The 16,006-nt window shown below is 39.0% G+C and overlaps 2 long non-coding RNA genes across 3 annotated transcripts in view; one reads left to right on the top strand and one right to left on the bottom strand.

Moving 5' to 3' along the window:
- Positions 1–1,798: 1,798 nt before the first annotated feature.
- Positions 1,799–16,006, top strand: part of LOC107181978 — a 24,556-nt gene continuing 10,348 nt past the window's right edge. The window contains exons 1-2 of the long non-coding RNA XR_001512694.1: positions 1,799–1,810; positions 4,417–4,419. This is a non-coding gene — a long non-coding RNA (uncharacterized LOC107181978). The remainder of the gene's footprint in view (positions 1,811–4,416; positions 4,420–16,006) is intronic.
- Positions 11,570–16,006, bottom strand: part of LOC107181977 — a 6,999-nt gene continuing 2,562 nt past the window's right edge. The window contains exons 2-4 of one of the 2 annotated variants that reach the window (XR_001512693.1): positions 14,073–14,147; positions 13,882–13,989; positions 11,570–12,802 (exon numbers count right to left, since the gene is read on the bottom strand). This is a non-coding gene — a long non-coding RNA (uncharacterized LOC107181977). Of the gene's footprint in view, positions 12,803–13,881; positions 14,148–16,006 lie in introns of both variants that reach the window. The other variant, XR_001512692.1, reaches the window with a different exon arrangement.

Genomic DNA, 16,006 nt, shown 5'->3' with positions numbered 1-16,006 from the left:
TTTAGATCTTTAGACTTCAAAGCCCAGATGATGGTCTACAGGCCGAATAAAAAAATGAATTAGCTTTTCTAGGCCATAGACTGCTCTGTATCTCAGGTCTCAAATCTATAAAGTGGAGTGAGAAAGACAAGATATGCATATTTAATAACAAGCTTACTTTAAAATCAGTTATGAAAAACCTATACTTCATATAATGAATGGGGTTTCAAATGCAAGCAAGAAAGAGTTTACCCACCAAAAGGGAGCGGCAGAGTAAATCCCAATGGAAAATTCGTGCCTTTCTGTGGTTGGAGTCATTTGGTCAAGAAATGATGAAATTACAAATTTCTGAAAAGGGTGTGTGTTTTAGAGTTACTGAGGTCCAGGTCTCAGCATGATATTCGGGCAAGGCCAGCATTTAACTCCAATGCAGAATAAAGAGGAGGAAGTGGTCATGACCAGCATTCTTTCCCACTACAGCAGCGCCTCCCTGGTCTAGTAATGCCCATTCGTCTCTCCATCTCATGCACTCGGAATCAAGCTCTCTCAGCAAACCTGTGCACCCATCATTCCCTGAGAGATAATCCGTCCTTGAATTCTATATGGGGATGGCTGGCAAAAAGTGAACTGCACTGCCCTTGCCCACACCCCAGCTATTGATTTCATTCCTTTCGGTAGCTAGGATCATCCATCTTGGACTGGCATGTAGGAAGAGAGGGAAGTAGACCCAGGAGAAACAGGCAGTCCAGGCCAATCTGTACTTTTGGCCCAAAAACACACAATGGCTAATGTATTCAGTCATCCAACAAACAATTCTTGAGTATCAGCTGAATTAGGATGAGAGCTAAGCTGCTTTGACAAAAGGCATACACTACACTGACACAGGCTTCATCTCTCTTCCCTGTTACATAAGATCGTTTGGTGACCCAAATTCCTTTCCTGTTGTTAATCTGCTTTCCCGTTGGGCAGCACTATTCAAAGTACGGTCCAGGGATGGACAGCACCAGGGACACCTGGGAGCTCGTTAGAAATTTAAATACTTAGGTCAGTAATTCTGGTGGTGGGCCCAAGAATCAGTGTTTTACCAAACTTTTCAGGTGATTCTTTTTTTTCTTTCAAGTTTTCTTATGGTGAAATACACATAACATAAATTTACCATCATAACCATTTTAAAGTGTACAGGTCAGAGGTATTACATACATTTACAATGTTATGCTCCATCGCCACCATCCATCCCCAGAACTCTTTTCATTTTGCCAAACTGAAATTCTGTACCCATTAAACATTAATTCCGATTCCCCTCTTCTCCCAGCCTCTAGAAACCACCACCATTCTACTTTCTGTCTATGATCTTGACTACTCTAAATATCTCATATAAGTGGCCTCACACAGTATGTCTTTTGTGACTAGCTTATTTCACTTAGCATATCTTCAAAGTTTATCCATGTTGTAACATCTGTCAGAATTTCCTTCCTTTTTAAAGATGAGAAATATTGCATGTATACAACACATTTTGCTTATCCATTCATCTGTCAGTGAACACTTGAAGTGCTTCTATGTTTTAGCTATCCTAGATAATAAAAGGCTAATATGCAAATAGATGGAACAGTGGAACAAGCAAACAACCAGTCACTATGACATGCGCTGACCACCAGAGTGGAGCAGGTGAGCGGGGGTGCCAGACCAAGGCAGGGCATCAGTCACTGTCATCGGGGTGAGCCTCTGGAGGTTACTGAAAATTCTTTGCTCCTGCGCGCTGCAGTCCCACCTGGTGTTCGCACCCGCTGCCGGCACTGGAGCCACTGCTTGCACCCACTGCTGGTTAGCAGGTGTGAGTGGCAGCTGCCGGCCCTGATCGCCCTCAGGGCTTCTCCACCTCCCCCTGCTCCTGAGGGGCAGTAGCCACTGCTCACATCCTCTGATGGTGCCAGCCCCAATCACTCCAGGCCGTCATCGGGTGTGAGCAGGGCCGGCGCTGTCAGCATGTGGGAGCAGTGGTGGTGGGAGCAGGACTGCTGGCAGACAGAGGACTGGGGGCTGCAGCAGGAGGGGCTGGGCGGGAGAGCGGAGGATGGGCCGAGACCCGCCCTTGTGCCCACTACAGCCTCCTGGCCCACGGTTCCTTTCAAGGTGCACGTATTTGTGCACTGGGCCCCTAGTTTTGAATAATGCTGTTATGAACATGGCTGTACTAATATTGTTTCAAGACCCTACTTTCAATTATTTTAGCTATATACCCAGAAATAGAATTGCTGAATCATATGGCAATCCTACTTTTAATTTTTTTAAATCATCATACTATTTCCACAGCTGCTGTGTCATTTTACATTCCTACCAAAAGTTCATAAGAGTTCCAATTTCTCTAATCCTCACCGACACTTGTTTTCTGTTGTTGTTTTTTGTAGTTGTTGTTTGTTTCTAATAGTAACCACCATAAAGGGTATGAGGTGGTGAATTATTGTAGCTTTGATTTGCATTTTTCTAATGATCAATGATATTGAGTATATTTTCATGTGCTTATTGGTCATTTGTATATCTTCTTTGGAGCAATGTTTATTCAAGTCCTTTGTCCATTTTTAAACTGATAAGAACAGATACTATACTTGATAGGCCAAAAGGCCGAGTAGTGATGTCCATTTTTGTTGTTGAGATTTAGGAGTTCTCTATATATTTGGATATGAATCCTTTATCAGATATATGATTTACAAATAATATTTCCCACCATGTATACTGTCTTTTTCCTTTGTTGATATTGTCTTTTGATATACAAAAAATTATTTTTTATAGTCTAATTTGTCTATATTTTTCTGTTGTTGCCTATGCCTTTGGTATCATATTAAGAAATCATTGTCGCCCTGGCCAGCTTGGCTCAGTGGGTAGAGCATCAGCCTGCAGACTGAAGGGTCCTGGGTTTGATTCCGGCCAAGGGCACATTCTCTCTCATCATTGATGTTTCTATCTCTCCTTCTCCCTTCCTCTCTGAAATCAATAAAGAAATATATATATTTTTTAAAAAGAAATCATTGTCAAATCCAATGTCATGAAGCTTTTGCCTAAGAAGGTCTCACATGAGATCTTTGATACGTATTGAGTTAATTTTTTCATATGGTGGGTAGGTAAGGGTCCAACTTCATACTTAGGCTTGAGAAGCCTTGGCCTCAAGCACTGTCCTCATTTACATGATCAAAGCTAGGTCTCTGGTATGTTTTTGTACCAACTATAAGAAAGAAAGATGAGAAAGTAAATCCAAGACAGCAATTCCTTTTAAGGATGTGAGGTGGGAAGTTGAACTCTTCACTTTTGCTCACATTCAATTAGTGAGAACTTAGACACTTGCCCACTCTAGCTGCCTGGGAGGCTGGAAAACGTAGTTTCTGACTGGCATCCTATGTACCTATCTACAATGGTTTATTATGAAAGGAGAGACTGTGTCTTAGTGAGCATCTAGAAGCCTTTGAGGTTCCTGTTATGTGCTAGGCATAGTGCTAGTAGGAGGAGATAATCCTCTTCAACAAGGCAGTCCATGCACTCAAAAGGCTGGTCTATAAGTTACTTCCTACTCATGCAATGATTAAATAATGGGGCCTAAGTGTGGTTGGTCCCTCAAACTAGAGTGTCTTAGATATGCAAGTCTCTCATCTTTTAAAAATGGTATTAATGTCTATGGACATTCACATTCTAATAAGGCCACCAATGACATCGCTCTAGAGTGAGGACTGGCATATTCTTGCCTATGGAACAAATCAAACCCATTGCCTATATTTGAAAATAAAGTTTTGTTGGAACACAGCCACACCTAATTCTTTTCATATCGTCTATGGCCGCTCTTGCACTACAGCAATTTAGTAATTTTAACAGTTTGTATGGCCCACAAGGATGACAATATTTACTAGCTAGACCTCTTCATAGGGAAAGTTGGCCAAGCCCTTCTCTGGAGTGAGGTTCACAAACCATTCTTGGTGGTAGGTACTTAGTAAAGGTCTTTCAGGTGGTTTAAGATAATCCGAAACACCCAAAGTTAGGCACCCCCATCACCAAGGGAGAAGAAAGAAGTGGGGTTAGGAAACTGTTTCTTCTAGGAATTGAATGCTAATTTAAATTTTCTTCTATTACCAAGCACTATGTTAGACATTTAGATATATTATCCTATTTAACTTTCTCAAGACTCCACAATGTAGGAATCATGGCTCAGTTTTGCTCTAAATAAAACAATATAGTTGATGTGTACATTTTGACTGGAGGGTCAAGGTAACCTCTATTCTAGACCCAACTTTTTAATTTATTAGCAGTTTGACATCTGGCAATTCATTATTCTTCTGTGTGGCTCCATTCCCTCCCTTTCAGAACATGAGAATAATATACCTGCTCCTCCTGTCTTACAGGGTTGTTGTGAGTAAAGTGAGATAAGTTATGTGAAAGAATTCAGTGAACTAATAGCAGGTAGCTGATGCTGCTTATACCCTAAAATATAGTGTCTTATAATGAGAACCAATTATTTTGCTTATGACTTTATGTGTTGGCCAAACTATGTGGTCTGGGCTAGCTTAGTTGATCATTGCTTGGTTCACTCATGCATCCATGATATGGCAGGTTGGGTAAGTGAATGGGTCATCCAGGATGGCCTCAATCACTTATCTGATGGTTGTCAAGCCTGAGGTCTGGATAACAGGGATGAGGGGTCATATTTATCTAATCATCCAGGAGGCCAGCTTGGACTTCTTCATGTGGCAGTCTCAGGGTTCCAAGAGAAGACAAGCTCCAATGTACACATGCTTTTCAAGTCCCTGCTTGTGCCACAATTCCTGACATGCTACTGGCTGAGCCCAGAATCAGGTGGTAGGGCATTCAGAGTTTCCTCGTAAGGAAGCACAGAAGGATGGATCCAGGGGAGGAGGAAAATGTGCGGCTATTTTTGCAATCTATCAGATTATAGCCAATCAGGGTAGTAGTGTCAGGTGTTCTAGCATTCGGTGGCCAACATCAAGATGGGAGCTGCAGTGTCTGTGCCCAATGGCAAGGCAGTAGAGCCTTTGCTGGAGCTATCCCACACTCTATTCTGGGTGTTATTCTCAGCTGAGTGGTTCTTTGGAACTGAACTGTCTGGCCTTCCCAAAGAGTCTGTGAGGCACCCAATAGCCTTTAATAAATTCTTTTTTTGTTATTGTTTAGACTAGCTTCCAACCTCAGAATCCTGACACTGAGAGTTTTCTAAGGCTGGAGCTCTGTAGCTTTAAATACCCATGCTGAAGAAGGCACACTTTTTTGGTTTTTGTTTTTGTGGGTTTTTTATTTTTTTCATGATTTTTGGGGCTTGTTGTTTTTTGTTGTTGTTTTTTTTTGCAAATAAATGTTTAGTTCACCTACCTCTATGTACGTATTTATATAACCCAGTTAGGTTTTAATACACAGACTCTGGACTATCCAACTATCAAAGCAGAAGGTTTGAGAAAAGAAGGAAAGCAAACTCCATTTCTTTCCACTTAGAAAAACAAGCACTTAAATTTTGTGTGAAAAATCTAAGCTCTCTAGCTCCACTCAGCGTCCTGTTGAACTTATGTGGCACCATATTCATTTGTAAGAGAATGAAATGAAAGTTGCTCACTGTAGTAGCTTCACTGTACAACCTTATTCTTTGGCCAATTTTCAATGGATATGTCATTTAAAAAATATTTTCAAACTAAAAACAGTAGAGAATAGTGGCCAAGAGTATGGGCTGTGAAGTTAGATAGGCCTGGATTTGAATCATGCTGCAGCTCTATACTTCCTCTGTGACCCTGGGGCTGTTACTCAGCTTTTCAGAGCATCCTGTGTAAGATGAGAATAATAAAAGTGTCAATCTCATAGTCATACTGTGAGGATTTAACAAAAATGTAAGACCTGGCTTCATCTGCCATTGGAGAATGACCCTTGGGAGTAATTTATTAAACCTGATGATACATTTTTAAATCAAGATTTTAAGTATAGTACTTTTGCCTGACTTCAGCAGTCATAAAAATAGCCATCGTCATTTTCCTTTTTTGTGATGCTAGTCATGTTATTTCCAGAAGTGGAGCATTTAGAAATACACTGAGTGGCCAGATTATTATGACCACCTGACGTTTGTAGGCAAATAGGCTATAATTTCCCACTGAAGCTGCTACAGGGCCAGACCATTATAAATGTCTGAATAGCACAACATACCTAAGTATCGTTGCTGATCAAGTTCATCCTATCATGTTGATGGCGTATCCCAATGGAGATAGCTTCTTCCAACAAGACAATGCGCCATGCCACGGTGCTCGTATTGTGCAGGAATGGTTTCAAGAACATGAGGGAGACTTTACCTTGCTTAAGTGGCCCCCACATCACCAGATCTCAATCCAATTGAGCATTTTGGGACGAAGTTAAAAGAGCCATCAGGCAGCTGGTTCCACAACCATCAAATCTCACAGAACTGAGCAGTGCTATTCATCAGGCATGGTGTCAGATTCCTCGCATCACTTTTCAACATCTCATGGAGTCCATGCCAAGAAGAATCGCTGCAGTATTGAAGGCAAAAGGTGGCCCAACGAAGTACTGATGGGGTGGTCGCAATAATCTAGCCACTCAGTGTATAGAAGTCTTCCTCTAAATCTCTCTCTCTCTTTTTTTTATTGTGGTGGAAAATGTACATTAACTTTAACATCTTAACCATTTTTAAGTGTACAGTTAAATAGTGTTAAGTATATTCACATTGTCATGCAATAGATCTCTGGAACCTTTCCAGCTTGCAAAACTGAAACTCTATACCCATTAAACACTAATTCTCCCTTCCCCTAGCCCTTGACAACCATCTTCCTAATTTCTGCTTTTATGATTATGAAATTTAGAGTCTCTATAATTTAGAGACTTCATATAAGTGGAATCATGCAATAATTGTCCTTTTGTGACTGGCTTATTTCACTTAGTGAAATGTCCTTGAGGTTAACCCATGTTGTAGTAGGTGCCAGCATTTCCTTCTTTGTTAAGGCTGAATAATATTCTATTGCATGGATATGCCACAGTTTCTCTTTCCATCCGTCAGTGAACATTTCAGTTGCTTCCATCTGTGACTATTGTGAATAATGCTACAATAGATGGGTGAGTAAGCATCTCTTTAAGACTCTGGTTTGGTCCTAACCGGTTTGGCGCAGTGGATAGAGTGTCGGCCTGCAAACTGAAAGGTCCCAGGTTCGATTCTGGCCAAGGCCATGTACCTTGGTTGCGGGCACATCCCCAGTAGGAGGTGTGTAGGAGGCAGCTGATTGCAATTCTCTCATTGATGTTTCTAACTATCCCTCTCCTTTCCTCTCTGTGAAAAATCAATAAAATATATTTAAAAAAATAAAAAATAAAAAAGACTCTGGTTTGAATTCTTTTGAATATATACCTAGTTGGATGGCTGGATCATATAGTAATTTTATTTTTAATTTTTTGAGGAACCTCTATACTCTTTACCATAATGGCAGCACCATTTTTATATCCCCACCAATAGTCACAAGGGTTCTAATTTCTCTGTATCCTTGTCAACACTTGTTATTTTACATTCTTTTGATAGTAAAGAATGTAATGGGGTGGAGGGACGGTGTTGACAAGGTATCTCATTGTACTTTTGACTTACATGTGTATAATAATTAGCGATGTTGAGTATCTTTTTATATGCTTGTTAGCCATTTGTGTATCTTCTTTGGAGAATTGTCTATTCAAGACCTTTGCCCATTTTTAATTGGGTTGTTTGTTGTTGTTGCTGTTGAGTTGTAAAAGTTCCTTATATATTTCAGATATAACTTCTTATCATTTTTATTATTTGCAAATACTTTCTCCCACTCCATAAGTTGGCTGCCTTTTCGTTTTGCTGTTTCCTTTATTGCACAGAGTTTGATAGTTCCATTTGTTTATTTTTGCTTTTGTCACCTGTGCCTTGTGTGTCATATCTAAGAAACCATTGCCAAATCCAATGCCCTGAAGATTTCCCTCTATGTTTTCTTCTAGGAGTTTTATGTACTTTTACGTCTTATTGTTAGATTTCTAATCCATTTTGAGTTCATTTTTATATATGCTGTAAAGTAAGGGTCCAACTTCTTTTATATGTGGATATCCAGTTTTCCCAGCACCATTTGTTGAAGAGACTTCCCTTTTCCCATTGTGTAGTCTTGGCACCCTTGTCAATCATTTGGCCATATATGCAAGGGTTTATTTCTGGGCTATTCTGTTCCATTTGCCTATATATTTGTTTTTATGCCAGTCACACATGGTCATGATCACTGTTGCTTTGTAGTATATTTTGAAATCAAGACCTGTGAGGCCCTCAACTTTGCTATGCTTTTTCAAGATTGTTTTAGCTATTCAGGGTCACTTGAAATTCACTTTTAGGATTTTTTTTCTATTTGCAATGACTGCAGTATTATATTCTTTTTTATGTTATAGTGAATGAGAAGAATTTCCTTTCATTGTTATTGTCAGTGTATAGGAACACTTTTGATTTTTGTGTGTTAATTTTGTATCCTGAAACTTTGAAATCATCTCTTAATTTTAAGAGTTTTTGTAGAATCTTTAGGATTTTCTACATATAAGATCATGCAATCTGTGACCAAAAATAATTTTACTTCTTCCTTTCTAATTTGGATGACTTTTATTTCTTTTTTGGTATCAGAATAATGCTGGCCTAATAAAAGGAGTTTGGAAGTATTCCCTCATCTTCAATTTTTGGAAGAATTTAAGAAGGATTGGTATTAATTCTGCCTTAAATGCTTGGTAGAATTCTCCAGCGAAGCCATCTGGTCCTATACTGTTATTGGGAGGCTTTTGATTACTGTGTTGTTCTCCTTACTAGTTATAGGCCTGTTTGGATTTGTTTAATTCTTATGATTCAGTGTTGGTAAGTTGTATGTTTTTAGGAATGTATCCTTTTTTTCTAGGTTATCCAATTTGTTGGCATATAATTATTAACAGTAGTCTTACAATTTTTTATTTCTGTGCTATCAGTAGTAATGTTCCCTCTTTCATTTCTAGATATGAGTCTCATCCCTTCTCTTTTCCTTAGTCTAGCTAAAGGGATTGCCAATTTTTTTATCTTTTAAGAAAAATCTCTTGATTTTGTTTTATTTTACATTTTCTATTTCATTTATCTCTACCTTAATCTATATTATTTCCTTCTCTGCCAACCTTCTTGTTTAGTTTGCTCTTTCCTAGTTTCTTGAGATGTTGTTAGGTTGATCTATTTTAAACATAAGCATTTGATACTATAAGCGTTCTTCTTAGTACTGCTTTCACTATATCCTATATGTTTTGGTACATTGTGTTTTCATTTTATCTCCAAATATTTTATGCATTCCCTTGTGATTTCATCTTTGGATCATTGTTTAAGAGTGAATTATTTACTTCCACATTTTAGTGGATTTCCCTGTTTTCTTTTATTTATAGTTTTATTCCACATGGTCAAAGAAGATATTTTATATGATTTTAACCTTAAGATCATTAAGGTTTGATTTGTAGTTTAACATGTCTTGGAATGTCCCATGTGAAGTTGAGAAGAATGTGTATTTACTCTGTTAGGTCCAGTTGGTCCAATTGTGTTGTTCAAGTTTTGTTTTCTTATTGACCTTCTGGTTGTTCTATCCATAATTGAAGGGGAGTCATTAAATTTTCCTACTCTTTTTTAAAAAATATGTTTTTATTAATTTTAGAGAGAGAAACATCGATGTGAGAGAGGGCATCAAGCCTGCAACTCGGGTATGTTCCCCAACTGGGAATCGAACCAGAGACCTTTTGGTGAAAAGGACGGTGCTCAACTGAGCCACATGGGCCAGGGCTAACATCTCCTACTCTTACTGTGTTGCTGTCCATTTCTCTCTTTAGTTCTGATAACTCATATATTTGGGAGCTAATCTCTCTTTAAATATGATAGGATTTGCAATTCTCATAGGGGTTATGTTTCACAATAGTGGAATGTAAATATTGCCTCAGGGAGATTGTATGCTCAACTGGCTGAAGATCTTCAGTGGCAATGAGGGCTTGGGCCACTGGAGCACTCTACTGCTTAAGAGGCCTTTCATATCTTCCATATCTCTCTCCATGACCCAATGTGGCTTCTGTGTACTCCTCCAACCCTATTTCATAATGCTTCACTGCTCATTGCTGTGCTCAAGCTACCTGACTGTAGCTGTTATGATTCTTAACCACCCTTTTCTGCTTCAGCACACACGTGTTTATACATGCATGTGCATTCATGTACACACAGACACAAACTATATTATTCAAGGTTTAGTATATATGAAAAATTTTCAAAGATTTCCATAATCTTCCTGATCTTTGGTGGCTTTTCATCATATAAAATGGCTTTACAGACTTTAAAATATTTTTTGTTAGGAAAGTATATTGGTCAACAAGTATAAGATATATGTTTGTTAGCCTGATTGATATATTACAATATTTGGACAAATAGTATGTGTCTCTCCGTTGAAATCTTATACTGAGCCTCACAGATGTTCAAGATAGTCCTTGAGAGAAGTTATATGAACAGAATTATTATAGCAGAACATTGAAAGTATCTATTTTTTTCTTTGAAACATTATGTTCTATACAAATGATGGAACAGTACTTATCCAAGATTGTTTGAAGCCTATGAAACATGGAGAAATACTTATGAAGAATACAAAATGGAATGCAAATTTAGAATATATCTATGTGAAAAATGCACATAGAAATAAATGAAATAGTCCACAGGATGGTAGGATTAAGGGATCTTCTCTACTCATTTTCAAATTTCAAAATATTTGTACTGCTACATTTAGCTCTATGATTTGAATAAAAAGCAAGAATACAACTCACTAAGTACCTATTTCCACACCAGTATAGCCGTTGCTAATGGAGAAATGTCCTAGCTGACAGGTGGCTCGGCCTCATTGGCCTTCCTGTCCACCAGCAACAGATTTCCTTCTCACTTCATAGTGGGAGGATAGCCACAGAGCACAGTACAGATTAAGATCAAATATCTGGACAAGAAATATTTTAAAGAATAAGTCTGTAAAAATGGACAGTTTAGCACTCCAGAGAGGTAAATTTGTGAAATGCTGTAGAGTAACTTTGCATGACATTGCCAGCTTCATGAATTCAATTCTCCTGCCACTGAAGAGGAGACAAGGGAACAAGCAAGATCCAGCATCGGTAAGTCACAGGGCTCTGGGGGAGCCTGAGTCACAAGAGGTGAGCAGAGATTTGGGAGACAATGAAAAGAGGGGAAGGTAGGGCGGGTGCTGGAGGGGAGGACGAGTGCTAAGGCAGAGCCTTGACAGGGTGCTCGTGTCTCTGAAAGCCTGTATAAAGTTCTGTGCGGTCCCCCTGACAAATCTTAGAGAGAGCAAAAGTGGGGGCAGGAAGTTCAACTGGAAGATGGTTGAAATCTTTAAGCAGGGAAAAGATGAGGGTCTGAGTGGTGAAGATAAAGAGATGAATTTTAAAGGTCTGAGGAGAGAGAATCAACAGGACTCATCAGAAGTCAAGGCTAACAGCCAGGATGGTGGCTGGGCGCCTGAGTGTGTAAGTAGGACCAACACTGCCAGATAAGTCTCTAGAAACCAACAAGGACTTGGGATTAGTTTATATTTTAGATTTAATACTATCTGCTTTATTCCTAGGTTACAATCCCATGGGGATCATGATAATTTATATTTATATTTTATGTTTATATAAGCTGATCTCTGTTACATAATTAAAGGAAAAAATCCCACGATCAATTCCAGGCCCTTTTAGATATGACCTTTTGTACATAGACATAAGTTTGCAGTCAAATCCAGGGGCATTTATGAATAAATAGTGACCTCCAGTGTTTGGGTGCAGAAATAAAGATTATAAAAAAATCAACACTCCTGGGAGAGTACTTGGAATTCCAACTACAAATAACATTTCCTACACTTCAATTCAGAACCCTGGGGTGCTTCAGCAATAAAAATACTGTCTGGCTAACTGTTGGCCTATGGCTGCCTGGACAACTCCTAATGAATATTCTACAGAACACGCGTCAGAATGGATTAAGTGGCCTCAATCATGGGCGCATAGCTATGTGATGGCCTTTGTCCTCTTTGCTCTAAGGTCCAGGTTCAACTACTCCAAAGAAATGAAGTGAGGGTAGATTTATTGCAATAAATTTGACTAATACAAATTCCAGCTCTGTCTGATTCCACCTAAGTCAACATTACATTAAATAAAGTTTCCTCTCCAGTAGATTCCAGGCAGCGTGGTTGGTGGATATTCCCTTTTTGAATAGCTGTGTGGCTAGAGCAAGTTCATGAGAAATTCTTGTAAATTCTCTGCACCATAACAACTCCTTCAACTGGAGTTGCTTCATCGCGAGGAAATAACCATCTCACATCTTGGCCAATAGTCGCTGCAGTTGCTGTCAGGTGGCATCTATTTTCTGCAGACGGGAAACTAGGTGCTGGCTCTTTGGAGACATGCTTCTGTCCCATTCTATGCTAAATTTAAAAAAAAAAACACGTGGCTTTGCAGAGAAGAAAAGAACAGGGTGAGCACTGAAGTTGACTTGAAAGGCTAGAGCTTCATGAAAACAGCATCTTTTTCATGAACCTTGTTTTTAAAGTGAGAAGAGACTTAGTGGCCAAGCACAACATCAAAGGCAAATCTTTAATGCCAACAGAATTCATTTGACTTGTTTTGGGCAATGAGAAGCTCTCCCTTCAGGCAATTAACCCTCAGCATTCTTAGTACAAAGGTGCGTGGAGGAGCAGTAGGAACCATGGATTCAAGTTGTGCTATGACACAGAGCAGAGTGACACAGGGAAACTTCCGAGGTGGCTGCTTCAGGGACCTGAAATTCAAGGAGACAGAGGCCCAGAAATTAAGTACAGTTTAGGAGCCAAATCATGGCATTAAGAAGGGATACGATCGTGGGCTGCCTGTGCCCTGGTCATTGATAGTGCAGGGAGAGGAACTGCGAAAGCATTTCCCCGTGTTTGGAGGGTCCAATCATGTCCCTTCCAAACCCTGGTGCTTTCGGACATGTAAAAAAAAACAAAGAAGGGATACGACCCTACAACACAATTTGCTCAACCATAAGGCAATGGCAATCACAATCTTGCTCCTGATTTGTTGTAGCCACAGACAAGCTTACTGTTGGTGTAGCCCAAACATAGTAGAAATAAAAAGAGTATACAACTTATCTCTTGACAATACAGATTTTAAAGTTTTTTCAGCCCTGGCCGGTGTGGCTAAGTGATTAGAGCAGGGGTCCTCAAACTTTTTAAACAGGGGGCCAGTTCACTGTCCCTCAGACCGTTGGAGGGCCGGACTATAGTTAAAAAAAAAACAACTATGAACAAATTCCTATGCACACTGCACATATCTTATTTTGACGTAAAAAAACAAAACGGGAACAAATACAATATTTGTATTTGCATGTGGCCCGCGGGCCGTAGTTTGAGGACCCCTGGATTATAGTGTCAGCCACACACCAAAGGGTTGTGGGTTCAATTCCTGGTCAAGGGCACATACCTGGGTTGCATGTTTGATCCCCGGCCTCGTCCCTGGGTACTTGTGGGAGACAACCAATCGATGTCCCTCTCTCACATTAATGTTTCTTTCCTTCTTTCCCCACATTCCCTCCCTCCCTTCCATTCTCTCTAAAATATCAATGGAAGAATATCCTTGGGTGAGAATTAACAAAAATAAATATTTTTCCTAACCTGACAAGGCCTAAGATTTCAAAAAGAATAAAAAGTACAGAAACCAGTCACCTTTATCCAGACATTGCATATAAGACAAGTTTGTATGATTGTATACTTAAAGTTTGTTTTAGTCAATTTTTTTCTTCTTGTCATCATTTTTCTTGATTTTATTTTTAAAACTTTCAAACTTACAGAAAAACTGGACAAACAGTACAATAAATACCTAATTAAGTTTCAAATGTTGAAGCACAAATCCCCAACGTGATGGAATTCGGAGGTGCGGCCTTTGGGAGGTAATTAGGTTTAGATGAGGTCAATGAGGTTGGATCCCCTATGATGAGAATAGTGCTCTTATAAGAGAAAGACCAGAGTCCCCTCTTTCTCCACCACGTGGGAATACAGCAATAAGTCTACCTGAAAACCAGAAGAGGGTCCTCATAGGCACCAAGTCTGCCAGCACGTTGATCTTGAACTTGCCAGTCTCCAGAACTGTGAGAAATAAATGTTGAATACCACCTAGTCTGTGGTATCTTTTATAGCTGCCTGAGCAGACTAAGACAAATGTTCTATAATCCATTATCACACTTTTTTTTCTTTAGTCTCAAATTCTCCCAAATTTGGCACTTGAAGCCAATTTTTGTGTCCCATCAGTCTTTGGGCATTCTCTTCTTTTCTGACTCAAGATGTTCCAAACTCACCTTACACTTTATTTACCTCAAACATGAAATCAACCAACATTTTGGTTCTGTGGAAAAGTATTTAGAAAGCAAGACCAAGGGAACTAGGTATGCTCATTATTACTAGGTTAGTGCTTCTAGGACTAGAGGATGAAGCCAGATCTAGGAGAGGGGAAGGGAGGGGTAATATTGTGATGAAAGAGGAAAATACGTACACCTACACACACATTCACACAAATATCTCCAGTTCAAAACCAATAAAACCGGGTTCTTTAACTTCTTTCATTTTGCATCTCCCTTCTTCCATAGTGAGTAACCTGATTTACAATAACATCAACAAATATGCTCATTTTTAAACCTACAAAATTATTCCAGGGTTACTTATTTAAATCAGTCTCAGAAACATTTTCATCTTTAAAGTTGAATTTAGCATCAGTCACCAAATCATCCCACAGTGTTCTGCCGAAGTCACACATCATAGACTAACAGCAAGCAGAGATAATTAACTATACACAAGTCAAGACTCAAACTGGACAACTAAGCAAGGGCTGCCTTTGGTTACTCTAGAGAACCAAAAAGGACAGAGTTCAGAACAGATGACTGAAGGCTTCCATTTCCACTTGTCAAAGATTATGTAAGCCATTTTCCTTTTCCAAATTTATCCTGTGTGATGTTTGGCAGTTGTTTCAAAATAATCCAGTAGGGTGGGAGGAAGAGTGAGGAAACAGCCTATCTTTAAAATATTATCAAAGGAATTTACATTATTTTTGGCAACTTAAGGTTCTAGTGTCTTAAAGACTAAAGTGTAATAGCTAGATTACCCTGCAATAAATAAAAGATTTTACCAACTGTGGATTGGAAAAAGAGTGACTTTAATCCTGCCTATCATTTTGCCAAATAACTCTGTCATTACAGAGAGATTGAATAATTAAAATATTCTTATATTTTGTGTTTCCCATTCCCTTTGGGATCAGTGGTTTAAATTCCCTCATAGTCCAATGTGAAAACCCTCAAGCCACAGCATAATGAGGTATCTGCCACAGCCAGATTTGCTGAGGCAAGGCCTGATTTAATACAACAAATGGTGTTATACAAGGGAGCCAAAAACTTGCAAAATCCAATTATGCAAAACACAAAAACAGGAGACATGAACAAGATCTGCAACAATATTGGTGTATTTCTGAGGGAAGAACATAAGAAAGCTTTTCTAGGTAAGAGGGAAGTTGAACTTTGAAAACGGACATCACTTTTAAAGCATAAGAATGAATTAAAAATGTCTAGAAGACAAACATTGATGTGCATGAGTAGAAATTGCATTTTCATAAATTTGTCATAATCCAAGGTGAGAAATAATCTGCAAAAGAATCTAATCTAGTTGACAGATATCAAGCTATATTACAAAGCCACTGTCCTGAAAACTGCCAGGTACTAGCACAAGAATAGACATATAGACCAATGGAACAGAATACAGGATCCAGAAATTGACCCAAGCTATTATACTCAGTTAATATTTGACAAAGGAGGCAAGAGCATACAATGGAGTCAAAACAGTTGCTTTAATAAGTGGTGCTGGGAAATTTGGTCAGATACATGCAAAAAAATGAAACTAGATCACCAACTTACACCATACATACACAAAAACAAACTCAAAATGGTTAAGGACTTAAACGT

This window comes from Myotis davidii, unplaced genomic scaffold (genome assembly GCF_000327345.1).
Source record: "Myotis davidii unplaced genomic scaffold, ASM32734v1 scaffold214, whole genome shotgun sequence".
NCBI classification, from domain to species: Eukaryota; Metazoa; Chordata; class Mammalia; order Chiroptera; family Vespertilionidae; genus Myotis; species Myotis davidii.
This window is presented reverse-complemented; position numbering and strand designations above follow the sequence as displayed.